Source organism: Ipomoea nil, unplaced genomic scaffold (assembly GCF_001879475.1).
Source record: "Ipomoea nil cultivar Tokyo-kokei standard unplaced genomic scaffold, Asagao_1.1 scaffold0480, whole genome shotgun sequence".
Lineage (NCBI taxonomy): Eukaryota > Viridiplantae > Streptophyta > Magnoliopsida > Solanales > Convolvulaceae > Ipomoea > Ipomoea nil.
The window spans coordinates 944,973-954,666 of record NW_017616908.1 but is presented as its reverse complement, the minus strand read 5'-3'; positions in this window follow the sequence as shown (position 1 = coordinate 954,666).

The following is a 9,694-nucleotide window of genomic DNA, read 5'->3' as shown; positions in this document are numbered from 1 at the left end:
TCTGCTGCGGTGACAAAACCCGAGGCAGAACTGTAGCCATCCAAACTACCATGAGCTTCGTGATGAGCTTACTACTGAAGTTACACAAACTGATAGGGAATTGTGATATTATTATTGATAATTGGTGTGATGATTCCATGGGTGATATTGATGATCTTGATGATGAGAGGTTCTTGATAATTATGGTGTTCTTGATAGTTATGATGTTCTTGATAATTATGGTGTTCTTGATAGTTATGATGTTCTTGATGATTATGGTGATCTTGATAATTATGGTGTTCTTGATGATTGTGTGGCGTTCTTGATGATTATATGATGTTCTTGTTGATTATGTGATGTTCTTGATAATTGTATGATGTTCTTGATGTTTATGTGATATTCTTACCGAATCTTGATACTAGAAGATGAATTGTGATCTTGTTGATTTAAAAGTGATTAGAACCCTAGGTTGTATCGTATGATATTATTCTTGGTGTATTGGGTGGGAATTCGCATGTTTGGGTGTTAATTATGTTTAGAAAAGCATGTTAGGATATGTGCCGTATGTTTCTTGATTTCGATCCGTTAATTGTCTACGTGATGTGGTCAATTGCGTTTGAAAGCGTTCAAGCATGGTTTCGGGTTCCACAAAGGTTCCCGGGGCGTTTTTGGTGAAAAAGAGTCAGTGGGGGGTAGGCGGGGGTAGGGGACCCGCCACCTACCCGCGGCCAAGAAGGGCAGCTCCGGCAGCGGGCAGGCAGCGGAACAGCACACGCCGGCGGGCAGCCGACGGGTGAACCCTCACCCACCAGCTACCCGCTGGAAAATACCCCAACCCGGGATTTCAGCTTCCCCATTTGATGTTCCCCCGACCCCCGTGGTGTCCTAACGGACCCCTCCTATCATGCCTATGTCTAGTTTGATGTCCGGGTACCGTTCGTAGGTCGTATGAGTCTTATATATTGCATGTTAGCTGAATTGGTATCCCTTTAACCTAGGTGGAAGAAGCATGAACCCCTTAGGATTATTCTTAGTATGTGAAGGTTCACGCATAGGTTTTGTTATATGTTTCTCCCCCTTCCCAATTTGCTAATGTGGGTTGCATGTGCTTGCTACGTGTTATGTGTGCATGTTACCCCGATTTGGTTGCGATCAATTGGGCTATACGGGCAGTCGGATGGGTTGAGAACCATACTGACTGTTAACCAGGCTGGTAGAGACTGGTCAGGTATATTAATATTATATAGGACTGAGGTCCACTATACGGGCAGTTGAATGGGTTGAGAACCATCCCAACTGTTAACAAGGCTGGTAGAGACCAATCAGGTATATAAATATTATATAGGACTGTGGTCCACTATACGGGCAGTTGAATGGGTTGAGAACCATCCCAACTGTTAACCAGGCTAGTAAAGACCAGTCAGGTATATAAATATTATATAGAGCTGCGGATCATCGGTTGCGATCGAACCCTCCGTGTTGTGAGACGGGGCAGGGTGCTGCGGGGCCGTGTCAGAGCTATATACGCTGACCCTCATGTATGGGCATGCGATTGGTCTTGTGGCGCCAACAAAGTGTGCTATGTGATGAGATGAAAAGAATTGATGATATGACTGTTATGGAAACGTGACCATAGGGTTCTTGCTAGTAATACTTAATTGTGATTATTGGTTGTGCTTATCTATAACTGTGTCCTATGTGAGAATTGTATATGCTTGATTATGACTGTTGATTATGTGTACCCCTATTCGTCGAGTCGGTTCCCTGATTTAAAAATTAGAGTCTCTTAGGATATACCTTCATGCTTCGAAGTGACTTTTCGTATATCTATATATATATATATATATATATATCTATATGTATTGTATTTCAACGCGTTGGAGTGGGTTACCAGCATCTCTCGCTGAACAGATATATTGGGCTTTCAGGCACAGAAGAATAAGTCACTGGAGCGCGCTAGAACTTGGAGCGTAGAAGTAGATAGTTTCCCTTTTCGGCCTGCGTGCCATGTTATGCATTTGCTTTATTAAGGATATTAGTTAGTTTGCCTGTGCACCTGAGTTCTCTAGCTCAGGTGTGGCATAGCACCCCGTACTCTTTATGTTACGTTTTGGGAATTAATGAGATTTTACCTTTATTTTATAAAGTTTTAAATGTCTTGAAAATCTGGGGTGTTACAACTTCCTTCGTAGATTCGTCTTTGACTTGACATTTATTCTTGAAAAATTCTACGAGGTAGCCTTTGTCGCAGAATTGACTAGTTCTAAACAAATTGAATTTTAGTCCTTCGACAAATGAAACATCATCAATTCGTATTCCATTCTTTTCAATTGTTCTGGTGCCTTTTGTTGTTCCATATTGATCATTTCCACCGAAAACTACTTTTGGTCCTTCGATACTTTTGAACTCAACTAAACTAGCTTTATTGCCGGTCATGTGTCGAGAGCATCCGCTATCGAAATACCAAATTTCCTGCAGAACAGATTAATTATTTTTAGGTACCCACACTTGTTTGGGTCCTTTTGCGTTAGTGATTTTTGGCATCCAAATCCACCTAGATCCCATTGATCCAAGAATAGGTGATCTATAACCATTGAAAACATTATAATCATAGCGCACTTTCGAATAATGATTCGGTACGGGTTGGGATGCTGATAGTTGCTTGACTCTATGAAACAGAGTAAATCTGGACTTGGTCCATGGTTTGTGTTCAAGCGACCAATCTTCTTCTGAGGGATATAATCTCCCATCCCCAATTCTCGGAATTCTTCCCATATTCCTATGAGGTTTTATTGCACTAGACTCGTTGGTTCTCCTTTGAGATACAAATTTTTGCCTTTTAAAATTTTGTTGTCTTGCCAAAATGTCATTGTGTTGTTTCGGCCTAGCAACAATTTTCTGGGCATTAATTTTGTTTCCAACTCCTTGTCTCATTGTGCTATGTTGACTTTTCACAAATTTTACCACTGGAACTTTAGAACATGATGGATCGTAGCCAAGTCCGGCTTTATCTCCAGCGGGTTTTTGCATGTTTACCATTTTATCCATTATTTTGGATGAATGCGTAAATTATGCGATAACTTCCCGAAGGTTATGTTCTCTAACCTCTCTAGCTTTGCACTCTTCTTAAAGTCGAATATTTTCGGTTTTCAAATTACTCATTTCGTTTAGAGCATTTTGCAATTTTTGCGCCATTTCTTCCTTTTCAAGAATTAATGTATTATTCCGCTCTTTGATTTGAGTATGAATGTCCATGACTTTTTGACAATCTTCCAAGAGACTTTGAATTGATTCTTGAGTCTCAAAAGAAGTGTCAACGGAACTAAAGGAACTAGAAGATACCTCTTCGTCGATTTCGCGCGCCATTAAACATTCTTCATGTTCGGATGTTTTGCCAACTAAGCACAGTAGCGCCGTATCTTCTTGTGATGAATCACTTTCATCACTAGATGAATCTCCAGATTCACTTGCTTCTAGCGGATCACTTATCAAAGCCTTTCGTTTGTCCTTCTTTAATCTCTTTTCCTTCGACTTGTATTCTTCCTGCGAAGGATTAGTAGCATTCGAATTTTTGCTTACCTTGGGGTGTGGACATTCTGCCATAAAGTGTCCAGGCTTTCTACAATTGTAACTCACATTTGTGTTATCTTCGACCGGTTCTTTCCTTGGTCTTCTAAATGAGCTTCCTTGTGGTGAATTCTTGAACTTGTTCGTTCGCATGAATTTTTTGAATTTCCTAACAAATAAGGAAAATTGTTCGTCAGTTAAAAAATCATTATTTCCTACTGACCTTGATGTAGAGCCTTAAGATCGCTAAAGAGTTTATCCGTAGATACCGTCCTTAGATTTCTATGATCTCGCATCGCTGTTACTTTCATATCCTAGTTAGAAGGTAGTCCACGCAAGACTTTGAGTGATATTTCATTCTGTGAGATGGTTTTGCCAAGATCACTTATTTCACCAAGAATCTTGACTAAGCGTGCTTCCATATCGGTAATACTTTCGTTAGAAAGCATTTTGAAATCTTCGAATCTTTTCATGGCGATGGTTAGCTTGTTATCTTTTTCTTGTTCGTCGCCTTCACCGATGCTTATGAGCGTATCCCATATTTCTTTTGCTGTAGTGCACTTTTGAATCTTTGGGAATATGGTGTCATCGACCGCTTTGAACAAAATATCCTTGGCAATGTTGTCCAAGTTATTTCGCCTTCTATCATCCCTTGTCCATTCCATTTTTGGTTTTGGAATATATCTTGGAGCTTCTGGATTTAGTGCGATGGCGGTGTTAACTTCCATAATCTCAATAGGACCATTTGTGATCACTTCCCACATTTCATCATTTAAAGCAGATAAGTGCACCTGCATACGTATTTTCCAATCATCAAATTTCTCAAGTGAGAAAAGCAAATTTTGAGCAAGAACCATATCTCTCTTCATCTTGAAGTTTTGAGATCTGCCTAGAAGTCAAGAATTGACTCAAATAGACAACCGCTCTGATACCACTTGTTGGTCCCGAAAGGGTGGCGAGAAATCTAGAGGGGGGGGGGGGGTGAATAGACTTCTCTAACTTTTTAAATTCTTTCGCAAAACACACAAGACAAATAACACTTTGATTATTTCAACTCTAAGTAACAAGCATCAACAAGATAAACAACTTAGAGTGTGCAGCGGAATAGGTAGCGGTAAAGTGTTATGCTTAAAAGTGTTGTGCTCAAAGAGAGATTCTAAACATGCAATACGTTAGAAACACTTAATATGGTTCAAAGATAATGTACGCAAAGTTTGGCTCGCATGCAAACGTGGGAACTATCAAACCCAGACAGATAAAGATATGCGATAAATCGTAATTGGGTTAGTTCGCAGTTAGAATAAGCATGCACAAAATATATGAGCAGTAAGTAAATAGAGAGAGAGATTTATAGTGGTTCAGAGGTGGTGTAATCCTCCTAGTCCACTCTTCTCCTTTCACTCCAAGGAGGAAAATTCATTATTCTTCGATCACCTAGATACAATAGTGAATAAGTGCCCAGTGACACTTCTCCGAGTGCTTCGCACAAAGCTACACTCCACCAAGGTTTTTCGCAAGCTCCTCTTGTTACTCCGCCTTCCCGAGTACTTCGCACCAAGCTGTACTCCTACACCACGAGAACTGCGCACAAAGCTATGCTCTCACAGGGTTTTCACAAGCTCCCCTTGTTACTCTACCCTTTACACCGAGTGCTACGCACAAAGCTACACTCCAACTGAGTTTTTCACTCTCTCCAGTTACTCTACCCTTTTCTACACTCAGTAGAAGATTTACAATGAAATACAAAGATTTCTCTCACTCACACTTGAATTCTTTCGTGTATAGCTCAATATATCACTTGACGATTGATTGGATAATTTTCCTTGTTGTTCAAGTGTTGTTCGTCTCTTTTTTTTTTTTTTTTTTTTTTTTTTTGTCTTCAAGTCTGCTTGTACAATTTATAGCCAAAGAAAGCTATTTGCCCGTTGATCAACTTTCGATCTTGATCGTCCATTTTGAATTGTAGTTGATCAGATAATATTGTCAACTTGATCTGAAATAGTAGGTAGATGTCATTTCTCCTTTTGTCAGATGATTTGAATATTTTGCCCGTTGCCGTGTCTTGAATTTTGTAGCCTCCAAAATTTGAATAAGTTCGGCGCGGTAAGCTTGATATTTCTTGTCCTTCATAAATGTTCTGACATGTCAAGTTGATCAAATAATTTATCTGTTGATTCTTGCTTGAGTATAAAATAATTTCTCCCCGAATCAGCCTTCTTTGAGCGTCTCCGCTTCCACCGTAAAAACTTGATGTTCAGATGAAAATATATCAGATATTTTCTCCTTCATGATCCTTGTAAAATAATATACAGGAACCTCTATAAAAACTTCATAGTTGTTCATGGTGTGATGCTCTGTTTTCGTTTTTAAGCTTGGTCCACCATGCTTGGTGTGTTTCTCCATCTGGTGCATTTTCCTTACTTAGTCTCCATGTGAGCTAGTCTCCAATACACTCAATACACTTGAGTATGTCTCCCATACGGTTTGGTATACTTTGAGCTAGTCTCCCATACTGTCCAAGCTAGTCTCTTGAGATTCGAACATAGGATCACTTGGCATAGCTCACACGCGTTTCATCCAACTCCTCTAGCATGGTTCTTGGTGACTTATCCGCAACATAATTATGTTAAGCTATAATCCCGCTTAACATCTAAAATCAAATTATGATTTTCCATACTTGTACATGGGTTGCATGATATGGGTGCATCATACTCCGTAGACCAAGACTGACTCAAATAGAATAAAAACGGGGACTACTTGATTTTTCAAAAAATACATTCGGCTCATCAAAATTTACAATATATTCCTAACAGGCTCTCTCGTGCGCGCGTGGGGGGGGGGTGCAAATCAAATTCCAACTAGACGAGCTTGATTCAAGCCCAAGATCGTGTGCGCCGGCATTATTTTCCAACCGATATAGTCGAAATCGAGAGCACCACTCTCGTGCTACAACAGAGCACGAGAGGTTGTGGTGCACCGAGAGCACAACTCGAAAGTTGAGACCAAACCCTGTACGCCAACGGTCTGGAACCCAAAAGTTCTGACTGTTATGGGGATTGAATTCATCTGTTATGGAATTAATATCCTATTAACTCCAATTTTGAATTCTGAATTCAATTCCCAGGTAGTGACATGGTCTGCTGTTATAGCTGTTGGAAGTCAGCTTTAATGTCAGTTTTGATTGTCATATTAAAAGCTATTGACTCCTTCACTCCTACATAAGAGAGGAAGCAGTGAGAAACAGATTTTCACACACAGAAAATGGTACACGAAACATTGTTTTTCCAGCCTCAAAATTCTGCTTCTACTCCTCTTTCTAAGCCCACTGTGTTCAAGACCTTGTCTTTGCTCGCCGGATTCTTTGTTTGAGTGCTCAAACATTGAATCGCCAACAAGTTTTATCCTGGGAAGCCTAGACCACAATGCTCCTAGCATCTTTGGGAGGTGGCAAATAAGGTTTTAAGGAAAGAGTGCTCACTTGACTCTTGCAAAAACCCAACACCAAACACTAGCCGTTTTCTTCATCCTTTTCTTCCCTCTTTCCAGAAAATAATAATCATATTTTATTTGATTATTATTAGCCTTTTCTACCAACTGACTTCCTACAGTAATAACGCTACTCTAAATACTTAGTCTTAAAGCGATAGTCTAAATAAATACTTGGTTTAAATTTCTCTAGTTCTTCTTAATTCTCTTTTGGGTAGCATTGTCATTGTTTTCATCTTCAGTACATGTTCTATCTTTTTTTTTTTATTGGTAGTGTGTCATGTGCAATATTTAGGTTACCGGTGGCAGCATAGAGGGATTCATCATGCAATGGGATTATGGTGTAGGAAGTTTTATATTTGCCTTGTTGTGTATATGACTGAGATTTTAGTTGTAATATGAACACTTTATCTTACAAACACCTATTGATATTTAGTATTGGTAGTTTTTCCCCTACATGTTTCATTTGTTGTGAGATGTGTGTCGTAGGTTATCATGTGAAAGTATTGAACAAAATATTAATATTTATTATATTTGTATAATTTTTTTTTTTAAAAGAAAGAAAATCAAATTATTTTTAAAGTTCCTGATTTATAATCTTTGATGCTAACTTTTAATGCTATGTATTTAGTCATGCTAATTATTTGACCAAAGTTTATATTAAATTTTATATTATATATTTTTAATACATTTTAACATATTCATAATATATGTTTAACTCTAATTGGGATGAGGTTCGAACCTAAAACCTTTCTTATATAAATTAATGAGTATGTTAAGAATAATAAATAGTTAACAGAATATTTAGTTACTAAGTTTATACTAACAGAATTTAGGGTTATTTAAGGAAAGAAAATAATATAATTGATGGTAAATAAGGAAAATCATTAAAAAATACTAAAATAAAAATAATATAATAGATGGTAAAAGATAGCCTAAATCACTTCCAAACATGCAAAAACTTAGACATCACTTAGGGAGTAATGAGGCAAGTTCTAGCAAAACACCCATGACCGGAATCTCACATAAGCCTTCATTAGCAATGCATAACACACAAGATCAAGAATTAGTGCAATTATTAAGTGGTTAACAAAGCTACTGGCAAGGGAATAAATGAATTATGTGTTACATCTCAAATCATCAATCACAAATTGAGATGTAGCAAGTACCACTAAAACAAACCACAAACCAAGAAGAGAGAGTAATTGTAACTGCATGCTGAGACAAGTAACTTATTCACCAAAATAGCGTATGAGTCATCCAAGCAAAAACAAAAATTTTAAAATTATCCCCAAATTATTGACTCCTCCCCCACACTTAAAAATTTGCATCGTCCCTGATGCAAAATAAAAGAAAATGAGAACAAGAGAAAAGAAAAAACTAAAAAGCAATAAAATAATCACGAACTATAAAACAATAATACTAAATAAAATGAATCTAGAAAGCAGTAAATAGGAAAGCAATAAAAGATAACATGGGGTGCATCCGATGAAGTGCTAAGTTTAACTAACATTGTTAGTCGACGTTACCTCTTTAGCCATCAAGTGATTGGAGAAGAAAAATCCCACTTTTCCTATCCACTTTGAATTTAAGATAGTTCTCCAAGTGATAGTCATTGATAAATTCCTTCAAGCTCAACTCTACCACCACAAAAATCATGATTTCACATTTCTTCAAATCAAGTATCATGCTCATTCCTTCTTCAAAACCATTCTTGATCCATAAATCAAACACGTATTTCTTTTTAAACTTTGGATCTAGATAGTACCCATGAACTTGATCATTTTCTTGGCCTCCACTTCTTTTCTCTTCTTCATTTTCCTTTTCATTGGCAAGTATGGGGAATCTTGGATCCTTTTCGTGAACCAATAAGAAGGAAGAATCTTTGGACATGAAAATTGGCCAATGCGGGCCTCCACTTTCAATAACATTGACACTTCCCGGTTCCCAAATTATTCTAAAGTCTTCTTTAATGGGAGTGTCATCTAATGAAGGATATTCCTCATTTTGCCACAGATTTCCTCATTCTTGAGCTCTTCTCCACTTTGGCCATCTTCAAGTTGTTCCTTATTAGCATCCCCTTGCAACTCTACATTTTCTCCCCAGTTTGGTGTCTCCATCTCAATGCACTCCTCAATAACCTCATCATTGTCATTTTCAAGGTCCTCATCATCATTTTTATTTCTCACAATCTCATGACCTTCATTTCGCAAAAGCAACTCTTCTAGAATCTCTCCATTAAATGAATCTTGAAGTGGCTCTTGAATTGTCAAATCTTGCTATTGAGCTCTCTTGTTATCCATTTGAGCGTTTTGCTCCATTATTTTATTGTACATTTGCCTAAACTCTTTCCCACAAATTTGGTAATTGGGGTCCAAGATGAAGCAATTTTCCGCCTCATGAGGTCCTACACATATGAAACACCATACGGTTTGCTTGAAAGAAATGGATGAACTGTCTATTATTCTCTGTTGTTCATTACAAAAGATGTACACCCCTATATATACAAACTATAAGGTATAGAGAAAGGAAATAGAATCAATAAGAATAATAATAATGAAACCAAGATTACAAGAGAAAATATTTGCTAGAAGAAATATGTGATTTCTGTGATTTCTTGTGATTTATGTGATTTCTTTCCTTAACACCCCCCCTCAAGTTG